This window comes from Tupaia chinensis, unplaced genomic scaffold (assembly GCF_000334495.1).
Source record: "Tupaia chinensis unplaced genomic scaffold, TupChi_1.0 Scaffold000062_1, whole genome shotgun sequence".
Lineage (NCBI taxonomy): Eukaryota > Metazoa > Chordata > Mammalia > Scandentia > Tupaiidae > Tupaia > Tupaia belangeri.
In genome coordinates, this window is record NW_006159520.1 from 1,173,293 (window position 1) to 1,181,296 (window position 8,004).

At 38.2% G+C, this 8,004-nt stretch overlaps 2 pseudogenes; both read right to left on the reverse strand.

Moving 5' to 3' along the window:
• Positions 1-638, reverse strand: part of LOC102500355 (peptidyl-prolyl cis-trans isomerase A pseudogene) — a 17,572-nt pseudogene extending 16,934 nt beyond the window's left edge.
• Positions 639-1,752: 1,114 nt separating this feature from the next.
• Positions 1,753-2,014, reverse strand: LOC102488166 (signal recognition particle 9 kDa protein-like; annotated as a pseudogene).
• Between the last annotated feature and the right edge of the window lie 5,990 nt (positions 2,015-8,004).

An 8,004-nucleotide genomic window follows, 5' to 3' on the forward strand; every position in this document is an offset into this window, starting at 1 on the left:
TTTTCGCTATAGGGCGCATGTGCTCGCCAGACAGACAGAGAGAGACAGAGAGACAGAAAGCGAGAAATCACCCCCCAGGGGGGATGGCCACGCTGCAATCTCTTCTTCTCCATTTTCCTCACGGGATCTTGGGCTCGCACGCGCCCAGCGTGAGTTTTAAGCCACCGGGTCTGGGACGCAAACCGCGGTCAACTACGTGGGAGTCCAGCGACATAGCCATTACGCTAACTGCTTAAATGAGTTAAATATTATCACTTAGTTTTTTGACAATTATGTTTCCTTTCAAAGTAGTCATTCTTTTTCATCTTCATATTTAGGAGATAAGAATTTAACTTACCTTTTCAATTATCTTGTATCTTTTTGGGGGTTCCCCTCTCTTCTCTCTCTTTTTTTTTAATGTAGCATTCTACTTACTGACCTCTCTGAAACATACCAAAATTCACATGGCTAATGGAACTTTCTGTGCTAAAACGTGGCAAATTTCTACTAAAAATATTTTAACATAATGCTGCATTTCACTCTTGAGACATCAAGTGAACTATATCTAGGTGGTAAAACTCAGGTTACAAATAAGAGATACATATCAAGTAATATCATACTTAAGGCTTACCGGAAAACATAATAATTGTGACAGTCATGCTTAACACTTTGGTTAAGTCAAGAGAGAAAATAGGTTAGGGTGTCAGAGAAGCATGCAAAAATGGAACAATTTAAGTAACTTTACCCCTTCTGAGAAACTAAAAATGAGAAATATATATCCATAGTATATACTTCTGTAATAAGGTAGCTTCAGGTCACGCACATACATAACTTCTACTGCTTTCGATCACTGAAAACCGGATTCAAAATACATTCTTACTCAACAAATTGATGATACTATAAATCTTACAATCCACCAGTAGAGTTTAAATCTGAAAAGTTTAAGATAGCACACTTATTATTCATAATTACCTTTACATATAATTGACACTATACTACTATATAAATCAGGTGTACTATAGTGCATAGTCAATTCTAGTTACCATATTTTACATTTATTGGTCATCAACAGCACAGATTTTAGGCTCCAAAAGAAATTATAATCCAGGGACCAGCAGATGGTATAATGGCTATGTTGCTGGACTCCCATGTAGTCGACTGTGGTTTGAGTCCCAGACCCAGTGGCTTAAATTCATGCTGGGCACATGTGTGTGTGTGTGTGTGTGTGTGTGTGTGTGTGCCCAAGATCCCAAGAGGAGAATAGAGCAGAAGAGACTGTGGCATGGCCATCCCTTCTGGACGGTGATTTCTCACTTTCTGTCTCTCTGTGTCTCTTTGGTGAGCACACACTCCCTATAGTAAAAACCTCTCAAAATATATATATAACCCAGCAAAATGGTTACATTTAACTCTCTTTTAAAGACAAATGAGCTAATTTTAAGGAAGAACTGGCATTTCTTCATATCTTATTTTCAAATTAATGATACAAATTTACAAGAGAAATAATTACGTATTTTGCTCAACATTGAATAATCGGGAAAAAAATATTTCCGAGATAGATGGATTTCTTGTTCAGTTTCCAAAAATAAATACTTTCTAACTGAAAGCATGTACAGTCTCAGTTCTCTAAAGTAAACATTAAAAAGTACAAAAATTGTATCTTGGCTTCTGAATAGCCCACTCAGTTACATAAAGTATTCTCTGTCCCAACACTTTCTTAAATTCAGAAGATATTTACTTCTGCAGAACATAAGAGTCTTCATTTCCAACCATTCAGTCTGATTCTATGGCAACACTGCAGGATTCCTAGGCTACCATAATTCACATTAGCTGACTGCTGAATTTCTCACAACTTCTTCACATCTTGAGCTTGGTCTGTCCTATACATCAAATAAACTAAATCATCTGTTACTTTAAGACACAAACTCCCATCAGCTTGCCTATATTTGAGAACCTCAGGTGCCTTCACAAAATGGGTGAGGTAGAGTTTCTCGGCTGCTCAGCCGAACTCCTCCCAGGTCTGGTACTGCGGCATGGTGGCCTGGGGGGTAACAGGTAGGCCATAGGACCAGAGATGACTCAACTTAAAACCCACCTGCCAAGCTCCCTACCATGACTAAGGCTGGAGTCATCCTCTCTGTTTTAACTTTAAATCATAAGGACTTTTTATCAATGATCTCCTTATTATATTATAAACAACACCATGTGTTGCCATGGGATATTTGAAGATACATTTTTAAAATGATCTCTTGACACAACAGAAAAATCTTGGGTATTCCGTTCCATTAATTGTGATTAGCAATCAATGGAATTGTTTATTAATTTAGTATGTTATTAAAAATTCAAATGTATACAAAATAAGAGTATTACTATGAACTTCAAGTGTTATCCACCAGCTTCAGCATTTATCACTTTGTGGTTCATGTTTTATCTATGCCTCCACTAGTTTTTCCTTCCTTCTACCAACTTATTTATTTTAAGAACAAATTTCACACATAGTATCATTTCACTAGTAAACATTTTAGAATATATCTCTAAAAAGATAAAGATCTTTTCAAAGTATCCACAATACCATAATCGCACCCAAAAATTTTAACAGTACTACTTAATATTATCAAATATCTAATAAGGATTCTATTTGTCTCATAATTTTTAAATAAACTTTTAAAATCAGAAACCAAATATGGTCTCTTTGTTGTAATTTGTTGATAGGCTTCTTTCTCCCTTACTCTCTTTCTCTTTCCTTTTCCTTACAAGCTATTTGAGGAAGAAATTTGGTTACCCAGTTGAGTCTCCTATATTCTGGATTTTTCTAATTGTACCCTCTCTCTGTATGTAATTTTAATCAATTGGTAGTTACAGCTAAATATTCCATCTGATTTGGGTTAATTTTTTTTCTTTGCAGAAGTACCTCAGAGGTGGTGGTGTGTTCTTCTATCAAGAGGTACATAATATTCAATTGTTTCTCTTTTAGTGATATAAGCAGTCATTGCCAACCATTGTCTAAATCCATTCTTTAATTAGAAATCTGCAAAATGGTGTAATTCCTATTTTATCTTTCTTTTTCTACTTATTCTTGAGAGAAATTTCCTCCATCAACTGCTTTGTTATCCTGAGGTGTATATCACATGGCAAAGTATCATAGGTCAGTTTCCGGGGGAACAGACTCTGAGATGGAGATTACATGCCAGAGGCTTAAAGACGAGAGCACTGGGAAGGACATCTATAAGAGGAGTGAGGCTGGGAAGGACATCTATAAGAGGAGTGAGGGAAATGGAAATTGAATGTGGTAGAAGTTGGGCTGTGATGGAACTTCAAAGGAGGCCCAGTCATTCCACAGGAAGCTTTGAATCTGGTGTAGCATCTCAGCATTGAGACTGTACCTTCCACCACTACCCACCACTACCCACCAGTGACTAATTGTGGGCTATCGCTGAGCTAAGGATGTAATCTTGTGTAAGAGAGCTTCCTTTACCACAACAATGCCTGTTGAGAGGCTCAGCTGAGACTCTAGCAGTGGATACTCTGGTGGTTGAATGAGCATCTTAGTCCTGAAGAGAACAGTCTAAGAGAGTGTACTGAAGTATCAAATTCTAAAAGACAGATTAAATGCTTGATTCTTTCCCTTCATTTACCAGATTTAAGAATCAGGATTGATCTGAGAGAAATGAGAATATGCCACCAAAATAAACGCCCCTTTGGCGAGAGGATGCTTTTGAGTTAATGGCAATTGAGAAATAGCAGACGTAAGAAAAACTCTCTACCTGAAAAGGGAAATAATTATCCCTTTTCAAAGTCCTCTCCCTTCTCTTCTTCCACAGCAGGAAGAGAAAATGACCCTTTCTTGGAGATAGCATGTGTTGAATCTGTATAAACAAGTATTATTCAAGTAACCCCATTTTCCATTCATTTCCCTCACATATTTACCTTCCTATAATTTACAACTCCTAGAAACATACTCTTTTCTTTTGTCTCGTCACGTCTCTATAAATTTGTCATTCTTTGTTAAAATGGGATATAAGCACTTTTTACTTCCTTTTTATGAGATCACCATGTACACATAAACATTGAAATACTAATATCATATAAAATATGTATGTCTTTTTCCCTGTTAATCTTTATCTCATCAGTTAAAATTGAACCTAAGAGAATAGAGAAAACTTTTTTCCTTCCACCTATAATTCCTTAGCATTCTCCCAAAGGAAAATAATAAGATTTCTTTTTGGGGGGAGAGGTTTTTGCTATAGAGCGTGTGCGCTCGCCAGACAGACAGAGAGAGACAGAGAGACAGAAAGCGAGAAATCACCCCCCAGGGGGGATGGCCATGCCGCAATCCCTTCTCCTCCATTCTCCTCTTGGGATCTTGGGCACGCACGCACATGCGTCCGGCGTGAGTTTAAGCCACCAGGTCCGGGACGTGAACCTCGGTTGACTACATGGGAGTCCAGCGACATAGCCATTATGCTAACTGCTGGTCCCTATAATGAGATTTCTTTTAAAGTATCATGAACTTAGGGATTTTAACATATTTGATGCATTTGTAATTCCCTGCAATAATTCTTTTTTTTTTTTTTTTTTGAGAGAGATTTTTGCTATAGGGTGGATGCACTCTCTGGAGAGACAGAAAGTGAGAAATCACTCCCTGGGGGGGATGGCCATGCTGCAATCCCTTTTCCTCTTGGAATTTTGGGCCTGCACATGCACCAGGCATGAATTTTAAACCTCTGGTTCCAGGATTTGAACCTCAATCAACTACGTCTGAGTCCAGTGATGTAACCATTATGCCATCTGCTGGTCCCCCTTTATTTTTAATTGCCGGAGGGCACATGGATTCATGAGAGAGATACAGAACCCCACAATGGGGCTTCATCACACCACAATCCCCTTTCCTTCATTTCTCCATCCTTTTGGGGGGAGAGGTTTTTGCTATAGAGCGTGTGCGCTCGCCAGACAGACAGAGAGAGACAGAGAGACAGAAAGCGAGAAATCACCCCCCAGGGGGGATGGCCATGCCGCAATCCCTTCTCCTCCATTCTCCTCTTGGGATCTTGGGCACGCACGCACATGCGTCCGGCGTGAGTTTAAGCCACCAGGTCCGGGACGTGAACCTCGGTTGACTACATGGGAGTCCAGCGACATAGCCATTATGCTAACTGCTGGTCCCTATAATGAGATTTCTTTTAAAGTATCATGAACTTAGGGATTTTAACATATTTGATGCATTTGTAATTCACTGCAATAATTCTTTTTTTTTTTTTTTTTGAGAGAGATTTTTGCTATAGGGTGGATGCACTCTCTGGAGAGACAGAAAGTGAGAAATCACTCCCTGGGGGGGATGGCCATGCTGCAATCCCTTTTCCTCTTGGAATTTTGGGCCTGCACATGCACCAGGCATGAATTTTAAACCTCTGGTTCCAGGATTTGAACCTCAATCAACTACGTCTGAGTCCAGTGATGTAACCATTATGCCATCTGCTGGTCCCCCTTTATTTTTAATTGCCGGAGGGCACATGGATTCATGAGAGAGATACAGAACCCCACAATGGGGCTTCATCACACCACAATCCCCTTTCCTTCATTTCTCCATCCTGTCAGGATTTTAGTTACACACTCACACACCTGGCATGTTTATCAATGTACTGGGGTTAGGTCTCAAATTGTAGTTGATAATGAGGGATCTGGCACCCTTAACTAGTAGACCATGGGGCTGGCCCTTATTGCAGTAAGTATTTTTATTGACTTGACTCTTTAGCTAGGGAAATTTCTTTAAATTTATAAACAAGCATTTATTTATTTATTTATTTATAGCTTATCCTTCTGTTTTATGGTTGTTTTTAAGTAAACACAAATATATTTATTTGTATTCCTTTTTATTAGAAAAATGTAAGTAATTTCTTCTTTATTTTTTCTCTTAATATAATATCCTAGAAATCTTCCCATAAAAATACATAGAGTCTTAATTCTTTTTTTCAGCTACATAGTACTCCATTATTTATTCAGTCCATTGGTAGATATTTGGATTATTTCTAATCTTTACTGTTACAAATAATGGTACAATGAATAGCTTTAGTATATATTACTTTTAATAATTTTGAGACTATATATTTAAGACAGATTTAGAGAAATTATATTGCTAAATCAAAGTGTATATAAGTATATATTTTTAATAGATATTGCTAAATTTCTCTCCATAAATGCTGTGTCATTTGTATTCCAACTAACCATATATATGAACATCTGCTTTCCCATAACTCCTCTAAAAAAGTTTGTCAAACATTTGGATTTTGCCAAAAAGAAAGGTGAGAAAGGTATTCCAGTGTAGTTTTGTTGTTGTTTTTAAAGAATTATTTTATTTAACTTTATTTATTTATTTCAATTTGAGCAGAGAGGGACAGAACAAGAGGGAGAGGCGAGAGCGAGAGAAAGCAAGCCACCAGGTCCGGGACTTGAACCATAGTTGGCCATGTGGGAGTCCAGTGCCCTTAATCACCATGCCACTTGCTGGCCCCAATTGTTGTCTTTTTTTTTTTTAATATTTTTGCTATAGGGAGAGTGTACTCACTGAAGAGACACAGAAACAGAAAGTGAGAAATCACTCCCCGGGGGGGGGGGGGGGCGAGCAATCCCTCCTCCTCCATTCTCCTCTCGGGGTATGAACAAAGCCACAATCCCTTCTCCTCTAGTCTCCTCTCCATATTTTGGGCACACACGCACATGTGCCTGGAGTAAGCTTAAAGCCGACGGGTCTGGGACTCAAACTGTGGTTGATCATGTGGTTGACCAGTGATGTAACCACTGTGCCATCTTCTGTTCCCCCCTACTGTAGTTTTAATTTGCATTTGTCTTATAGTGCGTGAAGTTGAACATACATTTATAGAGTTAAAAGGTATTTGAATTTATTTCTTGTGAAATGTCTGCTAATATCACTAATTCTTTTAAAAAACAAAACAAAACATAAACAAAAACATGATAGTGTTCTATATCTTCTCAAAAATATCTTAGAAGTTTTTAAATGTTAGAAATTTTAATCCTACATAAGTCGTGGCATTTTAGCCCTTTGTGGTGTAATTTGCAGGCCCCCTGACTTCCCCAGTATGTCTTTTACTTTCCTGATGGAGTACTTCTAGACTATACCCAAATCCAAGCTCAACCCAAACCAGAACAAACACGGTACATCAAATTTATACGTGATCAAATTTTTCAATCTTTTCTTGCTCTTGAATTTTGAATCGTACATAACATTATTTCCCTTTCTCCTCTGTTACAGAATTTATCCATATTTTCATCTAGTATGGTATCAGTTTTTAAATTGAAATCTCTGATCAATTTCAATTTTATCTTTGTGTATAAGTGCGGATCCAATTTTATTATTTTCTTTGTAATCTTGCAGACTCATTTTTCTTTTTCTTTCTTTCTTTCTTTTTCTTTTTAGAGATGTTTTTGCTCTACGGCATGTGCGCTCACCAGAAAGAGAGAGACAGAGAGACAGAAAGTGAGAAATCACCCCCAGGGGGGATGGCCACGCCTCAATCCCTTCTCCTCCACTCTCCTCTTGGGATCTTAGGCATGCACGCACACGTGCCCGGCATGAGTTTAAGGCACTGGGTCCGGGACTCGAACTACGGTCGACTACATGGGAGTCCAGCAACATAGCCATTATGCTAACTGCTGGTCCCTTCTCAAGGACTTTTAATGGTGAATTTTTCTCTCTACTTTGAGCTACAGATTTTCCTATGCTGTTTTCTTCATTCCCCCCCCCCCCCAATATTTCTATCAACTTTCAGGTCTAGTTCTGGCTCCTTTTCTTTTTATCTAGCACGATGCATATCACTAAATATAAATGTTAGTGATACTGGGAAGAAATGGAGGTAGTGCTGTGCTCAGTCTGCCATTTTGTAACAGATGCTTTCTCATACCTTCTTAATTCCATCAAAAATCAAAATCTGATTTCTTACATGAGGCATTAGGTTGTTTCCAATTGCTTTATGCCAGAAGTATTTGATTAAAAATTAGAATTAGGACTGG